The following is a 10,431-nucleotide window of genomic DNA, read 5'->3' as shown; positions in this document are numbered from 1 at the left end:
AATCCATTCGCACATTGCTTGCTGTTGTAGCCTATTTCGATTATGAAATATAGCAGATGGACGTGAAAACGGTGTTCTTAAATGGATATCTTGAGGAAGATATCTATATGGAACAGCTGCTTGGTTTCACATCCAATGATGTTGATCATAGGATCTGCAAGCTACAAAGGTCCATTTATGGACTTAAGCAAACATCTCGGAGTTGGAATACTCGTTTCAATAATGTGATCAAAATGTTTGATTTCATCAAGAACGAAGAACCATGTGTGTTCAAAAAGATCAGTGGGAGCACAGTTGTCTTCCTCGTATTGTACGTAGATGACATCCTCTTAATTGAAAATGACATTCCCATGTTGACCTCAGTCAAAGTATGGTTGTCTAAGGAGTTCTCTATGAAAGATCTAGGAGAGGCATCCTTTATACTGGGTATTAAGGTCTATAGAGATAGACCAAATAGGATGCTGGGACTTTCACAGAAGATGTATATAGAGGAGGTGCTAAAAAAGTTTAGCATGAAAAACTGCAAAAGAGATTTAGTACCTTTTAGACATGGCATTCATCTCTCCAAGAAGATGTGCCCTAGCACACCTGAGGAGATTGAACGCATGAGCAAGATCCCTTATGCTTCGGCAATAGGGAGCCTCATGTATGCCATGCTATGTACACGACCTGATATAGCCCATGCTGTGAGTGTCACAAGCAGATATCAGTCGAATCCAGACGAAGAGCACTGGACTTTTGTGAAATGTATCCTTAAGTACTTGAGAAGGACTAAGGATATGTTTCTAGTCTTTGGGAATGGAAAACTCTAGATTCAGGGATATACAGACTTAGACTTTATGTCTGATACAGATGATCGAAAGTCGACATCTAAGAGTCTGTTTATTTGCAATGATGGTGCAGTCAGCTGGAAGAGTTCCAAGCAGACGGTGATTGCTGATTCCACCATGGAGGCAGAGTACATTGCTGCATCGGAAGCTGCGAAGGAGGCATTCTGGTACAAAAACTTTACCGCAGAGCTTAGAGTGATGTCATCGGATGCCATACCTCTTTACTGCGACAATAATGGTGCCATAGCCCTAGCTAAAGAGCCAAGCTCTCACTAAAAGTCCAAGCACATCGAGCGGCGATTCCATCTATTTCGTGATTACCTCAAAAAGGGTTATGTCGAGGTCAAGAGAGTCGACCTCACAAATAATGTGGCAGATCCGCTGACTAAGCCATTGGGCCAGCAAAAGATCGAAGCCCACCTTGAGAAGATGGGACTTAGATATATAGCAATTGGTATTAGGTCAAGTGGGAGTTTGTTAGATGTGTGCCCTTGATGCCAGATTGGCTGACACATTTCTATACAAATCTAAGGACAAATTTATAATTTTAACTATAAATCAATAAATGGGTTATTCTTCTATCACATTACGTACATTGTGTCTGTGATATATCCTTTTAGTTAGTAGGAATGTCAATTTATATTTTTAAGAGTTGAAAATTTAAGGCATGAATTTACATAACTAACTCATAAATAGCTCCTGACCATAAGATCATCACGAGGATGGTGATCGATCTGGAAGGTTGGCATACGATCGCTTTCTTAAGATAGATGTGTTTTGAGTCTACGGTGTGAAGACACCAGAGTGAGAGTACAGGTATTCGTTGAGAATGAGAGTACTGAGCGTGACCATATCGAGCAGTCATAAGGAAGTCTACTTTCTCGTCGATGACTAGCTCGGTGCTACAGTTGTGTGTCTAGTTCTTTGACCTGAGGTGCATCGACAGTTCAACTTGATTGTGTTATAGTTTGACTACACCATAACTCGGTCTCCTAGCCATTCAAAACCCTGAGGTGTATGTTGGCTGTAGCATATTCATTGTAGGAACTAGGTCGCACCAAGATGGGATCTATCAACCTCGGTAGATGAAAGGAGTAGTCCTATGATGATCGAAAGATCGAGTCCTTAAGCCCATGGTCATGGTAGAGTAAAATAATAAAAAAAAAGTTTTCCATTGGGATTTCACATCGGACTCAGATCGATTGATTGATTCATATGACTGATGTTGGGTTTGACGAGTTCACCTTAACCCTAATTCAGTCAGGACTCATGATAGAGGAACTCAATCACACAGGTAGCTGCACTGAGAGATTCATCTTCAATTCTGATGGGTTGCCACTATATACTGCTAGGTGTCTCTGATGGATTTTGGGAGCAATTAGAATGATCTTGATGATCAATCATTCTAATTATCTGAATCAGAAGAGTTCTGGTCCATCGAAAGGAGTTTTGATGATATCGATGATGAGATCATGACATGTCTCATTACCATATAGAATTGAACCTAACTGGGTCATACAAACAAGGGTTAGGGTCTGGATGTCATCAATTGGGCTAACCCAATTGATTTTGATAAGATCCAATTAGGTTCAAGGAAATCGTGCTAGCACACGATTGAGCCTAACTTTCTCCTTGTGTAATCTTTTCGTCTCTACTGAGCCAAATGTGATTTGACTCATCCAGAGAACCTTGGGAAGGTTTCTCTCAGTCTAAATGAAGCTTGTCCAGCTCAGAAAAAGTTTGTCTTAATTCATGAGATGAATTTAAGACAATCACCTGCTAATTCTTGTCATCTGCCAATTTCATTTTAGGACATTTGTCAAAAGTTGACATATGGATCTTAAATTGAAGGCCACTTGGCAAGAGCTTATAGGAGGATTTTTATGGAGCAAAACCACATCAAATTGGGTGCCATAATTAGATTATGGTGCGAGCCCAATTGGATTAAGTGGGTGCCCCAAGTGGATAAGGTTGGAGAGTCTTGATAAGATTGGACTCTTTGGCGCCAACCTCTCTTTGTCCTTATCCAGTGTTGGCGTCAACTTTGAGATAGAGGCTTGGGTTCTTATCTGATATGATTAGATGACATCAAGCAACCATTCAAAATTTTTCTAAAATTTATTGGAATTTTTTGATTGGTTGAATGATGTGGCACTGTGCAGCATACAGGGTCTATATAAACCCTTCGGCGCCTAGGGTTTTAGGCAAAAGTTATTTTATGCACCAAACCCAATAGCTGCTACCCCCTCCCTTCTTCTCCATGTCCTCCCTACTCTCCTATCTCCCCTTTTCACGTCCAAGGAGTTAGACTTTCATCTGGTGCAAGGAAAAGGCGTGGTGATGCCTGGAACAGGAAGGCTGCAAGACATCTTCGACAGGCTGCTGCTCCAACTTCAAAAGGAGTTTTGAAGTACTTTCAAATCAGATAGAGATCTAATTTTTAGAGCGTAGATTCATGAGGAGAAGATGTTCCAGGTCCTGCCTAAGTGGATATAGATAGAGGCCAGGTGCTTACGTGGCTACATCAGAACCTCGGGCTGTGCTGAGATCATCTACAGGATAATCAGATTATCCTTGAGGCATGTCTATACTTTTCATACGTTTAGATTTAATTTTAGATTTTAAATATCAGATAATAAAATTAGATCTAACAAACATTAGATCTGAAATAGTGTAGGATAAAAATTTTAAATTATTCTATCATAGATTTGATGAAATCTGGAAGATCCTACAAAGAAAAAAGGTAGTTTTTCTTTCAGATACCGGTAGAGGCCAGGTGACTGCGTGATTATTTTTGAACCTCGAGCATTACTACGATCATCTACAAGATAATCTAGTTACCCTAGAGGTATTTCTCTAATCTTTAAGTTTTAGATTTAATTTTAAATTAAATATTAGATAATAAGAATCAGATCTAATGGACCTTAGATCTAAAATAAAGTAAGATAATTTTTAAAAATATTCCATCCCACACCTCATTAGATCTGGAAGATCCTATAAGGAAAAAGACAGTTTTTTCTTCAACTGATATCAGAACCAGATTGATGGCTCTATTTCAGATCTAATTTAGATCTAATTTTTATTTTTATTTATCTGATATTAATAGATTTCAGATATCACATCAGATATGATTGGATCTAAAATCAAAAAATTTAAAATTAAATCTAAGTAGATCTAACATGTATGAGATGTATGACTAGACTAGAAATAGTTTAAACTATGAATAGTCTTGAAGTTTTATATTTTAATGTGATTAAAATATAAATTAGATATAATTTATTTTCTAATTTTTTGATGTCATAAATATTATATTCAGATTAGAAAATAAAAAATAAAATTTAATTAATTCATAAGATTGATCTGCTGCATGCCTAGACTAGTTGTAGAATTATTCTAGTAACTGTCTAGAATAGATTTTATATTGAATAGTTCAATTTAAATCTTATTTTTTAGATGTTACATGTGATATATCAGATCTAAAAGCATGCTAATTAGATCAGATTTTAATATATGAGATGTATGCAAAGCATGCATAAGTTAGATCTGAAATTATATATGTGATATGTAACTTAGATCTAAATAGTTTTGTAGTTAAATCAATATTTTTGATTAAGGTGTTCCTCATGGCCATCCGATCATAAGAATAAAGTAGGGTTTAAGACCCTCTCCTCCCATTCAATGGGGTGTTCTTATGGCGTGTAGGGGTGCTGCGCATTCATCCTTAATCAGAAATCAAACTTACTTTTCTATAAAACTCTAGATCCTGAAATCCTAGATCTATTTTATATGTTTTGTTTATGAACCCAAGACTTAATTAATGAATTAAGCTTGTGAAATCTAATTAGATCTAAAATTGAGAATTTCATATCTAAGCCATTTTCATAAAATTGGGTTCGGGCTTGGGTAGCTTAATTAGGTCTAGTAGTTGATCAAACTGAATCAAAAGTTGGTTAGATAGGATCATGAAAGCTAATAATTGACCAGCCTAAGAGGATTAAGTCTAGATCAAGGTTGAATCATATTTAAATGTGACTCGATCAAGTTAAGACCTAATTTGGCTCAGTGGTTAGAGCCTGGATTGTAGACTAACCCAATTGGTTCTGGTTCGATAATTTATTATCTAAGGTAAGTTGGGCAGATGCGACCGACTGATTTTCAATTGAGAGCTACTCGACTCGAATGCGTTCTTATCAAGTTAATGGCATATCCCTTCCACCGATCTCACTATCCTGGCCATATGTGTCAACCCAATTTTGATTTGAGGTGACTAACAATTCGAGCTAACCCATGCCACTAGGTTAGTCATAATTGTTATGACTATGTTAAGTCGAGTTTAATGAGACCTAAATTAAATCTCCCTAAGAAAATATTAAGTCTAAGGTCTTCCACCATTGTGGATGTGTGGACACTTCCCGGGATTGATTGTTCTCGACTGATTACAGTGGTTATGTTGCATCGAAAAGATGCAACCATGTCCATTAGGTATTGGATGCTATGAATTAAAGGATGGGTTGTGCTCAATATTTCGGATACGGTGAGGGACTGAATCAGGAATCTAGTTCGTGCAAATGGTAGGTCTGACTTAATTAAGGTATGGAGCAATATTTTGGGCACGGTGAGCTTCATGAATTAGAGACCAAGTTTTGGGTGCACCATGATTAGAGAATCATTGGACAAGAGTTGTCCACTCATCGGTTGACCCATCATCAATAACTGTTAAGTGAGGTGGTGAGCCAGTCGGTGAGACAGCATCTCCCATTAGAATCACTAATCACGGAGATTTTCACATCTCTACCTAGGGAGTGTAGGGATCTGAGAAAATAGTGAGAGCCTAATTTGTTTAAAAATGAAACCTCTAAACAAATTGGTTAAGTCTGATTTCAAAATCTAACTAGAAACTTTTGACTCTTTACAGGAAACATGTCTGCATCCAACCCTCTGACCAAAATACTAAATACCCACAGATTGACTGGACCAATTTCAAGGACTGGTTGAAGAACTACAGAATTATTCTGGGTTTCGAGAAACTGACTCATATTTTGAACCAGAACCCACCTGCCATACCAGCACATCCGACTGCTGAACAGAGAGCGTCTCTGAAAAAATAGATGGATGATGATAACAAAGCTAGGTACTATATGTTGGGTGCCATGTCTGATGACTTGCAGTGCCAGCATGAGATTATTATGACTACCCACCAAATATTGGCTCACCTACAAGAGTTGTTTGGAGAACAAAGTCACGCAGCCAAGTATCAAATCTGCCAAAGACTTTTTAAGGCTAAAATGCATGATGGGCAGTCAGTCCAGGATCATTGTTTGACAATGATCAAGGACCTTGAGGAGCTTGGTATCATCTTAAACAAGAATTTTTAGATTGATGTGATCCTTCAGTCCTTGTCCGATGCATATGGTCAGTTCATCATGAACTTTCATATGCATAAGATGCAGTGTACCTTGGCTAAGTTAATGAACATGTTGGTTACGGCTGAGCTTTCTTTGAAGAGTTCAAAAGGCTCAGTCCTGACTGTGGAGCAAATTTTTCCAAGAAAAAGTCTTTTGAAAAGAAGAAAAAGTCTTCAAAGAAGCAGAAGGAGATGGGAAAAGGAAGAAGACAGAACGAAGAAGAAGGCTGCTGAAAAGAGAAAATATTTTCACTGCAATTCAGATGGCCATTGAAAATGGAACTATCCTCAGTACCTGGCCACCCTGAAGAACAAGAAGGATGGTCCTTCTGGAGGTATGCTCGTTACAGAATCTAATCTTACAGTTTCCTCTGCATCTAGTTGGGTACTTGACTCTGGTTCTAGTGCTCATTTGTGCACTTCTATGCAGGGTCTTGAGGAGAGCAGGAGGCTGAGAGATGGGGATATGATCCTACGCATCGAAAATGGAGCAAGAGTTGCTACTGTGGCCGTGGGAACCTACCCTCTGTGATTATCGTTAGGATTATATTTAGTTCTTAGAGACTGTTATTATGTGCCTACAGCAAGCAAAAATTTGATTTCTATTTCATGTTTAGCACAAGAAGGCTATGTGATCAGCTTTCATAAGGACCATTGTAATATATTTTATGAAAATAATAAAGTTGTAAATGATTTTCTTATTAATGATCTCTATTAGCTACAAATTGATGCATCTGTATTTAATATCGAGAAAAATATGAATGCCATAGGAATTAAAAGGCCTAGAGATAGTCTAAATGATAGGTATCTATGGCACCTAAGGCTAGGTCATATAGCGGAAGATAGGGTTAACAAATTGAAGAAATTCAGGCTATTGAGTCTGTCGACTTTTGAGTCATATCCAGTTTGTGAATCATGCCTTCAAGGCAAAATGACCAAGCTCCCTTTTGTGGGACATGGGAAAGGGCCACAAACCTACTTGCCCTAGTACATATGGATGTGTGCGGCCCATTTGATGTGCCGGCTAGAGGCAACTATGTCTACTTCATTACCTTTATCGATGATATGTCTGGGTACGGGTATGTATTTTTAATGAAACACAAATCTGAAGCCTTTGAAAAGTTCAAAGAATTCAAGCATGAGGTAGAAAAATAAACAGGAAAGCCCATTAAGGTTCTTCGATCAGATCGAGGAGGTGAATATCTTAGTTGAGAGTTCCTAGACTATCTTAAAAATAATAGCATAGTCTCTTAATGGACTCCACTCGAAACGCCACAACTCAATGAGGTTTTAGAATGGAGAAATCGGACCCTATTAGATATGGTCTGTTCCATGATGAGCTTCACGGACCTCCCTGAGTTTCTTTGGGGACATTGTCTGATGACAGCAATATATGTATTGAATAGGATTTCCTCTAAAATTATTCCTACCACACCATATGAGATATGACATGGTAAGAAGCCAAGTCTGAGTCATCTCAGAATTTGAGATTGTCCGGCTCATGTCAAGGGACAGCAGGCGGACAAGTTAGAGTTTAGGTCTTTTAGAGCTCGGTTCATAGGAATCCTAAAGAGTCATTAGGATACTATTTCTATATTTTGAAAGATCACAAGGTGATTGTGAATCGATATGTTATTTTTCTTGAAAAATAGTTTATTCAAGATGGTGGCATCGAAAGAATAATTAAGCTCAAGGTAAATATCTCCCTAGAGCAACGAGCTAAAGAACCTGAGGAACCCAATCAATTAGAACCAGTCCTAACACAACCTCTTCCACCTCGTAGATCGACTAGGGTTTTCCATCCTCCTAAAAGGTACTTAGGTACTATACAAGAGGAAGTAGAGAAAATGTTCCTCACGAGAAATGGGGCTCATGGAGATGACTCTAAGACCTATGATGAGGCGATATCAGATATCGACTCTGAGAAATGGTTAGAGGCAATGAGATCAGAAATTGACTCGATGCACTCAAACCAAGTCTGGACCTTGGTAGATCAACCTGAAGGTATTGTACCTATTAGGTGTAAATGGATCTTCAAGAGAAAGATAGGTACAGATGGAAATGTGGAGACATTCAAGGCTAGGCTCGTAGTGAAAGGTTATAGTCAACGCGAAGGCATTGACTATCAGGATACCTTTTCGCCCGCAGCCATGCTAAAATCCATCCGCACATTACTTGCTATTGTAGCCTATTTCGATTATGAAATATGGCAGATGGATGTGAAAACGACATTCTTAAATGGATATCTTGAGAAAGATATCTATATGAAACAGCTGCTTGGTTTCACATCCAGTGATGATGATCACAAGGTCTGCAAGCTGCAATGGTCCATTTATGGACTTAAGCAAGCATCTCAAAGCTGAAATACTTGTTTCAATGATGTAATCAAAATGTTTGGTTTCATCAAGAATGAGGAGGAACCATGTGTGTTCAAGAAGGTCAGTGGGAGCGCAGTTATCTTCCTCATACTGTACGTAGATGACATCTTCCTAATTGAGAATGATATTTTCATATTGACCTCAGTCAAAATATGGTTGTCTAAGGAGTTCTCTATGAAAGATCTAGGAGAGGCATTCTTTATACTGGGTATTAAGGTCTATAGAGATAGACCAAATAGGATGCTGAAACTTTCACAGAAGATGTACATGAGGAGGTGCTAAAAAGGTTTAGCATGAAAAACTCCAAAAGAGGTTTAGTACCTTTTAGATATGGCATTCATCTCTCCAAGAAGATGTGCCCTAGCATACCTGAGGAGATTGAACACATGAGTAAGATCCCTTATGCTTCCGCAATAGGGAGCCTCATGTATGCCATACTATATACACGACCTGATATAGCCCATGCTGTGAGTGTCACAAGCAGATATCAGTCGAATCAAGCGAAGAGCACTGGACTTCTGTGAAATGTATCCTTAAGTACTTGAGAAAGACTAAGAATATATTTTTAGTCTTTGGGAATGGAGAACTTCAGGTTCAGGGATTTACAGACTTAGACTTTATGTCTGATATAGATGATCGAAAGTTAACATCTGAAAGTCTGTTCATTTGCAATGGTGGTGCAGTTAACTGGAAGAGTTCCAAGCAGATGGTGATTGCTGATTCCACCATGGAGGCAGAGTATATTGCTGCATCGAAAGCTGCGAAGGAGGCATTCTGGTATAAAAAATTTGCCGCAGAGCTTGGAGTGATGTCATTGGATGCCATCCCTCTTTACTGTGATAATAATGGTGCCATAGCCCTAGCTAAAGATCCATGGTTTCACCAGAAGTCCAAACATATCGAGCGATGATTTCATCTAATCTGTGATTACCTCGAAAAGGGTTATGTCGAGGTTAAGAGATGTTGCTCCTTAGATTGATTTTGATGATTACAAAGCAATTGAAGGGGTACTAATATTTCTCACTTGAAAAAGACTTATTGCTCTTCAGGGGCAAAATTATAATTTTATCAAAACCCTGATTTGATAGTATCAAATGATAGAATAAAAGATTTGTGATCCAATGGTGAAATTTTTATTAATTTTGGACTTGTATTTTGAATGATATGCATGATTGAAAATCATGAGTCGACCCATGAGTCGACTCATGGCACATGAGATGACTGGCATGCTGAAATTCCTGGCCGGCACAGACTTGGCACACCCTGTGAGTCGACCCATGAGTCGACCCCCAAGGCATGAGTCGACTCATGAGTCGACCTCTGTGGGTCTTTTTGCCAGTTTTATAGAACCTCGGATCCCGTTCGATTCTGTGATGATTTTTCACAGAGGTCGACCCATGAGTCGACCACCAGGCATGAGTCGACTCATGAGTCGACCCCTGTGATGGGATTTTTCTGCAATGACTAGTTTTTAACCCATTTTAAATACTTTTAATGCTCATTTAATGCAGTCTAACGGCTCTTTTTTCAGTCTAGAATAATTTTTACTATTTCTTAAAGCTATAAAAGGAACAAAAAGGTGGAAATCAAGAAGATCATTCAAGTAGAGAGATTTTGAAAAAGGGATTTCAAGCAAACTTTTCAGCCCTAAGCAAGAGCTCATTCAAAGCATTCAAGAAGCCTTTAATCCAAGCTCACCAACTCCTCAAGTGCACATTCAAGTCTCCAACCATCTTGAGGAAATCTAAAAGGGTCTTCTTCTCTTGAGTAAAGTGTATTTAAAGTCATATTCGCTCATTAAAGGAGCTTTCTTTGTACT

The sequence above is a fragment of the Elaeis guineensis genome, chromosome 11 (assembly GCF_000442705.2).
Source record: "Elaeis guineensis isolate ETL-2024a chromosome 11, EG11, whole genome shotgun sequence".
NCBI lineage: Eukaryota > Viridiplantae > Streptophyta > Magnoliopsida > Arecales > Arecaceae > Elaeis > Elaeis guineensis.
This window is presented reverse-complemented; position numbering follows the sequence as displayed.